A 12,175-nucleotide genomic window follows, 5' to 3' on the forward strand; every position below is an offset into this window, starting at 1 on the left:
GATGCCTTCAGACATGGTCCTAAAACGTGAAAAATACTACAAGCGAATATTGCAAGTGAACTTGTGTATGAGGTGGTTGAGCTTTGGTATCGTGGAGATAGCAAACAGCATGAGACTTTCTTTTGTGGTTTGTACTGCAAGTAAACCCCCTAAGGTAGACACCTCCCTGTGCTTGTCGTAAGTCAGTGTGGAGAAGGTGGGGACGAAGGCTGATGGTTGGCATCTCTGCTGTCTGTGGTCCTGGCATCTGCAGAAGAAACTCAGGTAGGCAGGGTTTGGGTTATTGAACCCCAGAGAAGTGAAATCTTTACTTCTGGCCTTGCTGTGACTCCATTTTGCTTGGTGCCTTAATGAAATACAGCACAAATGCCAAGGCATCTCATGTGGGCTTCTAAAAATCTTCCCAGGTACCACACTTGTGCTTTATCTGCGAGGAATCCCGTTCCTGCAGCCACTAGAGAAACAGTTCAAGGAAACACAAATGTTAAAGCCACTGTTCAAATGCCTCTGCTCTGGGGTGGATAGCTAGTTTTAACTTCTCAAACAGCAAAGAGGTTCTTTGGGATGAGTTTGGGGGGTGGACCTGCCTCCACCAGGCTGGGAGGAGGGGCACGAAAGCCACAGTGCAAACACTCACCCCAAAGAACGATGGTTATTGGGCCTGCCTTGTTAAAAAACAAGGAAAATGTTTGTGCCATGCTGTATTCCATCATGGTTTTTGAAAATTAACCTCATCAGAGGCTGCTTTTGATATATAATAAAAAAACTCTAAGCAACAAAGGAGCTTTAAAAGAAGCAAAGACTTGACATATTTGTTACTACTCAGGGTAGCAATGCATTAATTTTAAGGCATGCTTTTTTTTTTTTCTTAATAAAATGAGGACACTAATTAAAATTAATCCATTTATAAATCTTTTCACATCCAATTTTAAAGCGTAAATAAAACATTTGCCTTGTCTGTCCCTTTTCTCATCCTGAGACAATACAGACCATGTCACTTTTAACTCTTTATGGTAATGAGCAGATAAAACTATCTTAAATTATTTGCTAAAAGATATAAAAATTGGTGCCACAGAGGAGATAGCATTTAAAGTGCAGGAAGGATGGCAGTGGAAATTTTGGGAGTGCCTCAAAATGTGTTTTAATGCTTGCCTTTGGGATCTGCAAACCTGAGCAGTTTCTTGCCTTGGCTGCCTCCCTGTCCTCCATTCCCACCCTTTTCACAAAAATGAGTTGTCTGTTGGCTGTCTTCCTTGAGGTGCATTTTTCAGTGTGATAATTTGCATTATAAAATACACAGGGATGAATTTACTCCAGTTTTGCTCACAAAGTCAGGCAGGATTTAATGGGTGAGGTTGGAAAAAGAGAGGTGGTAGACCAATCCACGGATATGCCATATTTGATTAATTTATATGATTTAAAATTAAAAACAAACAAACAAAAAAATGGGGGCTTATGGCAAAGAAACTCTTTGAAGTTTTATTTCTGTGACATGTGAGACTGCAGCGTTTCCAATGCTGAAGGTATTTTTCTGTGCCTTGTTTAGAAAGAAAGCTAAACACGACCTTGGGCCTGTGATTGTTGGGAGCTCCTCAATGTATGTTAATTAGTAGACTGTGAGAAAAGTAGTACAGCTGCTCAGGGAACTATATATTCTAATTTTTTAATGTGTTCCAGATATTATAAGTTGTGTCTACAGATCTTTGGTGCAGTTGTGGCTGTGTGGAGGTTGCATGTGTCTGTGTACCACAGTAAGGCACTTGCATATAGAGTGCTGGCAAAACTGCTACCGCCTCCCACCCAAAAAAGTCCCAAATAACCAAAAACTCCCTGTAGGTGATACTTTAAACTTTAACATGAGCTGTGTGTCTCTGCTTTGTCTCAGGCCATGCCAAAGTGAAGAGATAGCAAGGAGCAGGGCTGTTGTGTGTGAGGATGCTCCTCTCTGCTTTCATATGCAGATTTTTAATAAAACAAGTATGCATCTCTGCTTCTTGTCATTCCTGTCCCTGGGAAGTTTCATGTCCCTTGCTATCTTCTATCAGTTTTCTGCTCTTTGGTTTTGATGTCTGTTCTTTATAAATCTTCCAGCCTGAAATCTGCCCAGAACTGCCCCCACTCCTTCTTGGCAGGACTAAAGCTCAGCAGCTGCAGACAAAATGAAGGTAAGAGGAGAAAAATTGCAAATCCTCGGAGAAAAATGTGCAAAGCAAAGTTATGCTGCCTTGGGAAGGGGCAGCTTGCTATGGTTCTTCTACTTGTGTCTACAAGTGCTTGGTGGATTAGCAAATGGAGAGTTTAGATCATTGTTTCCAGCAGTGTTTGCGCTCTAAATATTTATCCACTGTGCACAAGAGCATTGTTCCACCTTTCCAGAGAAGTTGTGCTCAGGTAGGAGGTTTGAGCCCCCCTTCCTCCCAAGGGTAATGGGATTTAGATTTGTGATAGCAAGTTTGTGGCTCTTAAACAAAGTTGCTGAGAAGGACTGTTTTAAGCTATGCTGCTGGTAATCAGTCTGCTTTTGTGAAAGCATAAAGAGACAGATGTTGCAATGCAGGAGTTAAGGCTCCGCTGAGTGTTTGCTCGAGGTGTTCTTTCTCCATGGGTGCTGCCATGGGAGGTGGGGGAGTTCAGGAGGACACGCTGGACACTCACCCTCCTCATCTCCAGAAAATGAGAGGATTTCTCCTTGCAGAAAGCAACTTCTGCATGGTGTCGTGGAGGGCTTTTTGTCCTGTGTGCTCAATTTTCGGTTTTAAAGTGCTGTGCAAAATGACTTCTTTGCTTCCAGCCACAGATTCAGAACTGCAAACCACCCACCGTACAGCTGCTAATGCACAGATTATCTCCACAGCCAACAGCTTTAAGTAATCAAACAGAGATAATTTTACCTCTGTGACCCAACAAATAAACACCAGAATCAGGAAAAATCCTTTCACCCAAACAATCCTACCCAGGCTTTCAAGGGCAGAGTGAGGAGTTTTGTCAGAGGCCGCAGAGGTGTCAAGGTCACCAGGTTTGTCCCAGCCTGGATCGATGGTGAGCTGGCAGTGCTGTGGTGTGGGGTGCTCTCAGGAGGTCATGATGCTCTGTAACCTGATGAGACCATCTCTTGCTGCTGCAAAAGACATTAAATGAGTAGGGCATAGACTGGAAGTTGTGTTTGCGGTCCTGCTTTCACAGGAAAAACTGTGGCTTGGATAGGCTTTTGTTGATGACTTCAGCCTTTAACTTTCTGTTCTTTGGAAGAACACACATTTCTCACAGCTATCAGGGGTTTAGCGCCATTAAGAAAACACAACTGTTACATATTGTAACATCGCATCTGTGGCTTCTTTCTCACTGACCCGTTGCCATCGATGTTGAGAAAGAGAAGAATTGTAGCCCAGAAGTCATATCAGAAAACATTTTTTTTTTCACTTTAAAAGTCTGTTTCTTTTTACTTTCATTTCCCAGATCAGCTAATTGTGACCATTTTCTTAGAAATTAAGTCTTGGTGTTTTTTAAATTTTAGTAAATTCTAGTTGCTCTGAGCTTTCCCTGCCCTTTCCCCCTTTGTTCTAGTAAACTCATTTCCTTATTCCTGTTATTAAGGATACTTAGCATATTGTCATTGGGAAACAGCACTCATTTCTTCATGGAAAGAAGCTGCTTAATGTTTCATGTATTGCAGTGAATAATTAAATAAAGAAAAATATATTAGCCCACAAAACTAGTTGGCAGCTGAAAGGAAGAATGCATTTGCAGTCTGCTGGGGAAAAGTGACACTCCTGGCCTGGTGTCTTGAAGCACAAGGGTAAGGTTTAAAAGCGAATAGGTCTGGCCTGACATTAAAAAGAATCCGGATTTTTTCGACTTCCCATGCACTTACAACATTAATCTTTAATTATCATATTCTTGAGCTACTGGCTGTGAGATCAGACCTGGAATTGTTGGGGCTAAGGAAAACCAGGCTGGTAAGAGGAATGAAATGTCAGCAGGGACCACGACCTTGTGAACTGTCAGGGATGGAAAGGCTGTCAGCACTCAGGCAGGCAGGGGGCCTGGCAGCCTGATAGTGGATGGCATGAGCAGTCTCCATGTAAATAAGGGGTTTTTTTGCCCTTCATAGTCCTTTTCACCCCTTCTGGGCTCTACAGTCATTGCCCCTTTCCTTTTGATTTTGTAATGCATCTTGAAACACAACTGTTGGGCTCTGCGAAAGTGGGGTGAAAGACTGGGCAGATGGCATTCTGTGCTGGGAGAAGACTGACTGCTCCCAAATGATCTAAATGAGCCATGGAATTTTTTTCTTTCCAAATGAAACCAGAACTGAACTGTAATTTCGCAGTGACCTTTGCAGTTTTACAAAATGAGATCAGACACTTGCCATCCTCATGGCAGAGACAGCCTTGTTCCAACAGTAATTCAGGGCCCAGTTACAAATTGGGATCTGTGCTGAGTATCTTTTTCTTTACCTCCTCCCATCTAGTTTTTCTTCTCACTGCACATATAATCTCAAATGGATAACATGCTGTAGTAGAATTTGCTGAGACCGGAGACAGAGAGTTGTGTGGAGAACAACTGTGCCATTGCACATCCCTTTGGATCTGGTTAGTGCCCATCAGCTCAAGTAGGGGCTTTTGTGTTCTTTTTCTAGCCCTGTGTGCTGGCATTTGGAGTCTGGATCCCATAATTTCTGTCTGCATCGTGCAATTGCCTTTTGCATTTTCTTTTCTGTGTGTGACCTGCAGCTGTGGCTGTGGTGGGGACACAGTGAGCAGGACTGCAGGGATGATGTGGATCTGGTGTGCTTGATACTCACCAGAGCAACTGCTCAACAACCAGAGAACATCTTGCAGCCCTCCAGCCTCCACGTGCTCTGCTGCTCTGCCAGTGTGACTGGTCTGACCTCTCCTCAGAGTGAGAGATTGGGTCCAATTCAACTTCTAGCAATGTGGGGAGAGGCCTAGGGAGCTGTTGCAACAACCTGAAGAGTCTCCAAAATGAGGAGAAAGGGGACTTTTTATTTCCAAAAAGACACTTAGAAATTCTTGTCAAGGGTTGCGCTGAACCAGTGCTGTTAACTCTTCTTCTGGCTCATCTAAGTACTGCTGAAGTTGTGACCTTTTAGATCATGTCCACCAGTTCTTCTCTTTAAATTGACAGACTCTGCACTGAATGGCTCATACTTGGTAAGACAGATACAGAAAACATGAGAAAAACTTTAAGAGGAAATGTGGTTTTTAATTACAGTCTCCGGCACCTCATCTTTGGTAGCTCATCAGCTTGTGATGGGCTGTATGGCAGAGAGGATAGTGCCATTTAAAATGTGCTGCTTATTTCACTGGCTTAGACCTTTCCTGTAGACTTGATTCAGCAAGGTAAATAACCACACATCTACTTTGAATTGCATGAATACTACTACTGAAATTAGCGACACTCTTCCTGCGGTTCATTTAGGATGCATGGTTGCAGCTGACCCAATTCCTGCTGAAATAAGTGGAAGAATTTCCCAGTATTCTATAAACCCAGGTCAGGTCCTAAATCCGCTTAACCCTTTGAGTGCCTGCTCTGCTGTCTGCTTACCACAGTGTCATGGTTTGGGAGTGGTACAAATGCTGGCATGCATTGCATTGACCTGAATTTTTTCTGTAAGGTGCACCAAAAGAGGAGCTCTCCTCAGCCCCCAAACACACTGCAGTTCATCTTCTGACGCTGCTCTGTTCACTATGTGATTCCTCCCCTGCCTTCACCACTCTTGATTTCATTCAGCAGAATCTGCATCTTCCCTGTGCAGGAGTAACAAGCAGGAGGAGTCGCTGCACTCGAGAGTCGGTAGGAGGGCAACGGCAGCCAGACCTGGAAATCCAGTAACCCTGGTACCACTGACCTCAGGATTAAACCCTGCTCACTGAAACATGAGCCCAGGCTGCCAAATTGCCCGTGATAAGCTTTAAAGAACTGGGAATAAAACCATGCCTGCATCTATTTTCATTGCAGCAACTTTTTAGCTGGAGGCTCATCTGGCTGCAGCAATGTGAATAGAGAGCCCCCACAAGAGACCTGGCAGCCCTCAGCTGCGCTCCAGGATCCCATTCTTGGGGTTTTGTTTGTTTGTCGTCTGGATTAAGGGGATTAAAGACTTAACCTTTGTACAGCCTTTCAAATAATAACTTGTTTGTGCTCGTACTGCATGTCAGGGAAGGATTCCCCCCTGCTCCTGATTTCATGATACCAGTGAAGATCTGAGAATGGTCAGGCTCATGTAAAGTTGTGTCTTGTGCTTTAATCCCCCCTAAATTCAGCTCAGTGCTCTGTTCTCCATTTTGTGGTGCTGCTGGGACCAGGGCAGGGTACCTGCTTCAGACCTCTATCCCAGGAGCTGGGAGCTGTCATGTTAGTGGGGGTCACAGTCTGAGCTGCCAGATCCTTGTCCAGCTGCTGTGCCTCTGGGCTGTGTTTTTTGTAATCAGAAATAAAATTCATGCTGCCAGATGGGACCCTGCTGCATGTTAGTCTGTCACTGGCTGGCTGTGGCCATTCCTTACTTCCTGCTCCAGAGTGGCTTTTCTAAACAGGTTTCAGAGGTTTGTAGTTCTCACTGCAGCCCTCTGAGGGAGTGGCAGTGTCTTTTTTGAGATTCTTTGGAGATTTTTTTGGGGATTATTCCAACAGCGACTAAAATTTTCAAAAGCATCTAAGTGATTTAACAAATTTATTGGCATGTGTGAAAACAAGACTAAGGAAGACTTGAGAGCTGTATTTAGCTTGAACATTTTTCTTCTACTCCCTGTGCCTATTCCACATGTAATTAAGGGAAGACCCAAGGCCACCTTTGGGACTAGCTGGTCCCACCTGCAGGTATATCATCTGCAGGCATGGCCAGGACTTGCTTTCCTCAGAATGGGGCAACACCTGCATGGTCTCAGAGATGCCCAGGAGACAGTCAGGCAGACACAGAGATGTGGGTGGCCCGGGCTTTAAGATCCTGTTCTTGGCTCTGCTTCCTTGCAAACAGCACTGATCCAAGAGACACTGTACGTGGCGGTGGAGTTTTGGGGATTGGATTTTCTGGGGATGGGAGTCCTTGGGTTGAAGTGTGTGAGGAAAAGGCATTCCTCTGGCAGTTTTTCCCCTGGCAGGGAGGCTGACCCACCTGGTTCCAAATGGGTAAAAGCAGTTCAGTCTTGTGAGTGCTGTTCCTGGAGATATGGCAGTGCCATAGGATTCCAGTAGATGCAAATGTCATCATGGCACTCTGCAGACACTTGGTGGGGAAAAAAAATCTGTAATTTTGGCTCTTCCTGTTCTCAATGGACTGGAAGTAACAAGGATGATACAACTTTATCACCTGTATCAGGTAACAGCTTTCCCATCTGGAGTGTCATCACATTCAGTAATTGTTGCCCCCTCCAGCAAACTACAGCTCTTTTCTAGATAGAGCTGCCAGTGTAAATAGTAATTTAAAAGCTACAATACCTAGAAAAGCCATGGATTTACAAGTTTGTATCCAAGAGTCTCTACTGTCCAGCCATGCTCAGGACATGAGTGACCACTGCTTTTCCTCCAAAGACGGCACAATACTGTGTCAGGCTCTAACAAAGGTTGTTACCATCAAGGACTTTACTCTAGGGAAATAGCTTTTAAAAGAACTGCCTCAATATTGCCTAAAAATGTACTTTAAAGAGAATCCTTAATCAAAGTGATGTAACAACAGGAGTATTTACTTTTCTACTCGACCCTGGAAGAGATAAGTCACAGAGAGTTAACCATTCTCTGCATTTTAGAGGGGATTTTATCTTGCAAGAAATTTGCCCTACCCTACTTAAATTTAGAAGATGTGAGTCCCCTTGTGTCTTCTGCACAGCAAAGGCAATACAGACTGAGCTTGAGCAATACATGTTAAATTTGCCAGCAGTTCTCCACTGCAATAAATACCTCTTGCAACATAACACTGAAATCTGTTGATTGCAAGTCTCTGCTTTCTGGAGTATAATATACTTCATCCACTCCACCAAATGTCCATAAGGAAATTGTAAGTGAAATTAAACCACAATATATGAGAGTCAACTTGCACAGACAGTCAATTTAGGACAAAAGCATCTCATTCTGGCTCCTGACTGTACAATTTTCAGAAGCAATTCACAGCAAGTACGTAATAGTCAAATAAGTTGGATTGGACATTAAGCTATGTGGTGGGTAACATGAAGAAATAAATGGAAATGTGGTTACAAATTTGAAACTTTATCTTTCGAAACTCTGTGTAGCATTTTTGAGAGCTCCACTTGACCTACAGCTGCTGGGTAGAGGCAGTAAAAGTGATATAAAGGCAGTGAAAATGAATTAATTTGAAAAGTCTAAGTGAATATTAATAGGACCTGCTATATTCAACAATTTGCAAGCGTGTCTGGCATTTATAGATGAACTGTGCTGTTTGTTACATATTACATTAAAGAAGAATCCTGAACCAACATATCAAAATGTCAAACTAACACAGCATTTTTCTTTGATCTCCTTTTTTGTTAAAATGAATTATTGATAGCCTTTTCCATGGCTGACAGGAGAGATTTCTGATTTTTATTTGCGTACTAGATCAAATCTCCTATTCCTTCTGTAGACAGAGGTCTTTACAACAACATCTAGATATGGCATGTGCAATTGCAGAGCTCAGATTCTTTCTAGCAGAGAATGTTCTCCCCACCCATCCCGTGCTGCTGTGATTTCTTAAGCTGATATTTTCATTGGACGACTTTGAGCAAATACACAGCCCACCCTGGAGCCAGCGGTCAGGACGAGGGTGCAATGGCTTTGTGTGGGCCCACAGACCACAGGGGTGGTGGGTGTGCAGCTCCACAGAAGGATCTGGAGCTGGTTTCCCAGGATCTGTGGAGAAAAACCTGTTTGTCTTTTCAGCGATGAGGCTTGGGAAGGTGTTTTCCAGAGTGAGGTTCGATTTATGCCAGGTTTCAGGGAGATGGGGTGTGTGATTCTGGAGGTTTTGGTAGTACCAGGGGATAACAACATCTCTGTTATCCACCAGCACCTGGTTTGGACATCAGTAAAGCCTTGGTCACTGCAAGAGCTCTCAGCTGCTCTGAGTTCCGTGGTTTGCAAAACTTTCTGTCCAAATGTCGCCCGAATTATAGTTCCAGCAGTCATGTGCTTCTTAAGGATCCACCTCCCTCCTGGAACTTGGCAGCCCCCAAACCTTTTGCTGCACTTCACCTGCAGATGCAGAAGTGGTTTTGGCTTGTTTTATTTTAAGGTCAGAAGACTCAGTCAGAGAAACAAATCTTCCTCCTTATGCTCTCCTGTTTATCCTGTTAGCATTTTTAATTGCATCCAAAAGATGCTGCTTGAGTTTGGCAGCTGTTGGGGCTCTTCCTCCAACATCTCTGGGTTTATTCAGGCACAAGAAAGGATTGTGCAAGTTGTAGCCATAAGGCTCATGAAAGATTTTAGATTTGCATGGATTTAAATTGTTTCACTTGGTTTAAGTCAGAATAAATTGACTGGAAATGTGGGTGAGGGTGGCCCCAGGCAGAATGCTGCATGGAGGACAGAGGGACACACTTATCCACTTATACTCCCCCATCCCCAAATGTGTTTCTGTTGCCTGCATCCCATTACAGATTTGAGAAACACATTTCCCTCCCTGCAGCTGTGGAATGGGGGACCAGCAGCCCTTGTCTTTCTGTGCCTCCAAGGAGATGCAGAGCCTGTGAGTGCCTTTCCCTGCTTTCTGCTGTCTCTCAGCCAGCAGGTCTGCTAGCTTTCTTCATGCTTTAATCAGGTTTTTTCTCTCCGTTCTGCTGACCCAGTTTAGGCTCTTTGAAGGCACGGCAGAGCTCCCCGGCGGCTGCGGCTCTGCCTTGGGGGCACGGGGATGGGCGGCGGAGCTGAGCAGGCGGAACGGAGCGGCAGCCCTCAGCCCAGGGGAGGAGGGTGCTTTTGGAGGTGTGGGTCTCCTTGGTCTGCTCCCCTGGGCACCTCTGGGTGCGTGTTTTTCTCTCTTAGCTGCTGCATATGGCATGCTGTTTTCTGTTTGGTTGTTGGTGTTTTCTTGTTTCTTTTTAAAATATTTTTATTTTTTAAAAGGAGGTTTCATTTCAAGGCTGCTGGTGCAGTCTGCAGCGGGGTTTCAGACACGCGTGCTCACACTTTGTGCCTTAATAGCACCTGACATAACCTGGTCACAGACATGAGCCAGGCAGATTATCCATCCCCCACCACTTCTCTGTCCCCTCTCCTGTCCCCTTTATGTAGAGCATCCTGTATCTCAGGGAGCATCCCCTGCCTGAATCCCTTGAGGAGCTTGAGGGGAGCCCTCCCTGCCTCCCTTTTTATCCTGGGGTCTCAGTTTCATGTTCAGGTGCTGAATTTGTGGCTCTTTTCTCTGTGTGTGGGTGGGGATGCCGGCTTTGCTCCGACTGCACAGGGATGATTGCAGCTCTGCAGTAATAATTACATGAGCCAGGCTGAGGAGTGATGGTACGGGAGAGGATCTGTGTGGTGGGATGACTCAGGGGTGGGGTGACGCAAGCCTGGGGCCTGACTTTGTCTTTGCAGGCTGCAGAAACTTCTCTCCCAAAAGCTGGAGTCTGGGTCGGGAGTGATTTACCACAAGGCTGCCAGTATCCATTCTCTCTGCTTGGCACTGGCCCCACTTGTTACTGCAAAGGCCTACAGGAAAAGCATGAGAACATTTGTTTTCATGGTTTTTGTTGGTATTTGGTGGTTTCCTGCCTGGCTGAAGGATCTCAGGTGTGTAGGAGGAAAATAAGGATCTGTCCTCATGAGATGCTGTTCGTGATGAATTCCCTGACAGTTTACTTTTTGGAGCTTTTATTGCAAATTGATTTTATTTCATCCCATGTTCCAAGAAGAGTAATTTTGGCTTGCATCCAGATGTACTTCATCCTGGGTGAATCTACTTGTGTAGACATTTTTTGAGGTATCAGAGTGTCTTCAATACAAATCTGGTCTGGTGCTGTGGCAGCCTTTGGCTGACCCTCCCTGAGCCTTCAGCACAGGAGACACCACTTTGTGTTTCCTTTGCCGTACTTACCATACTTTGCCATACTTTTTCATGGCTGGTAGGTTCAATCATGTGGGCAGGAGGTCACCCAGATGGGGACTCCTTGTAGCTGCCCTTCTGATAGCACTCATGGTCTCACCCTTCTGCACACTGTTGCTTGGTTTGTGGCCACACTGCAGAGACTGTTCATAGCCTATCCCTCCTTCTCCTAAATGGTTATTCAGGTCCAAGCACTCAGCCCTGTAGGAAATGGCACAGAAAGATGGACTTCTGGGTCTGCCTGATGGTTGTCAGGTAGAAACCAGCTTGTTCCAACCTAGGGCATTTGCCATAGGAGTGCTTTGCTGTTCAAGCTCTCTGTATGGACAGTTGTGTGCAGGAGATAGCATCCCTGTGTATTAAAGCAGAAAGTGCTTTTGTATCTGTTCTACAGATGATGTATTCTTATTTTGTAACCTCTCTTTTTGCCTTTCCATTGTCTTCTCATACATCTTCATAGTGGCTAATTTTAAAATTAGACCTCTTTCTTCTAAATTCCATTGCTGTTTTTCTCATGCATATTTGTTATTCAGTGAATAAAACAGGGAACTTCTGAATATTAGTGTGAGTTGTATTTGTTAAAGTGGGTAGGTAGTGGCTCTGGAAGTTTTCCCACAGGGTTATTTTGGTCCTGGCCCTCAGGAGCTGAGCTGCTGGCAGGGCTGGGCTGCACCAGGGCGCCTGGTGGTTTGTGGTACACACACAGGCTCTCAGCAGACCCCTGGCTTCATCTTTCACTTGAGATCGTGCCAGGATTTAAGCTCTGCAATGAAAGTGAGTGCAAAAACCCTTCTCCACACACATGGTAGTAATACTTTAAGTATATTTATAGAAAGGGCTGGTATTTTTTCCTGTTGGTGTTAAATTATGGTAAGAAGGATAGAAGTGTTACTACAATACAGTTCTTCATCTCCTCAGAGCATTTATTCTCTGCTGTGTAACAATTCTGTGTGATACTGATGTTGTATGGCCATTTTTGGATCATTGCTCTCCTGAGGTCTAGGCACAGGTCTTGGAACCCCCCTGTGCCACCACATTGCTCCACCCGAGGGATTATCAGTGGGGTTTGTGTGTTTGTCACACAGGTTTGAGAGTCGTGTGGGGCTAAGGCTGAAC

At 44.6% G+C, this 12,175-nt stretch overlaps 1 protein-coding gene across 6 annotated transcripts in view; it reads left to right on the forward strand.

Moving 5' to 3' along the window:
- The window catches only part of PDZD2 (PDZ domain containing 2), a 202,173-nt gene that overhangs the window by 12,615 nt on the left and 177,383 nt on the right, over window positions 1-12,175 (forward strand). For 4 of the 6 annotated variants that reach the window (XM_071425591.1, XM_071425595.1, XM_071425596.1 and 1 more), the window contains exon 2: window positions 2,092-2,165. The exons of the other annotated variants lie outside the window; for them this stretch is intronic. The gene's annotated coding sequence lies outside the window, so the exon portion shown is untranslated. The remainder of the gene's footprint in view (window positions 1-2,091; window positions 2,166-12,175) is intronic. 6 annotated transcript variants of the gene reach the window in all.

This window comes from Agelaius tricolor, unplaced genomic scaffold (assembly GCF_023055355.1).
Source record: "Agelaius tricolor isolate 1412-34295 unplaced genomic scaffold, bAgeTri1.0.p SCAF_4, whole genome shotgun sequence".
Taxonomy (NCBI): Eukaryota; Metazoa; Chordata; class Aves; order Passeriformes; family Icteridae; genus Agelaius; species Agelaius tricolor.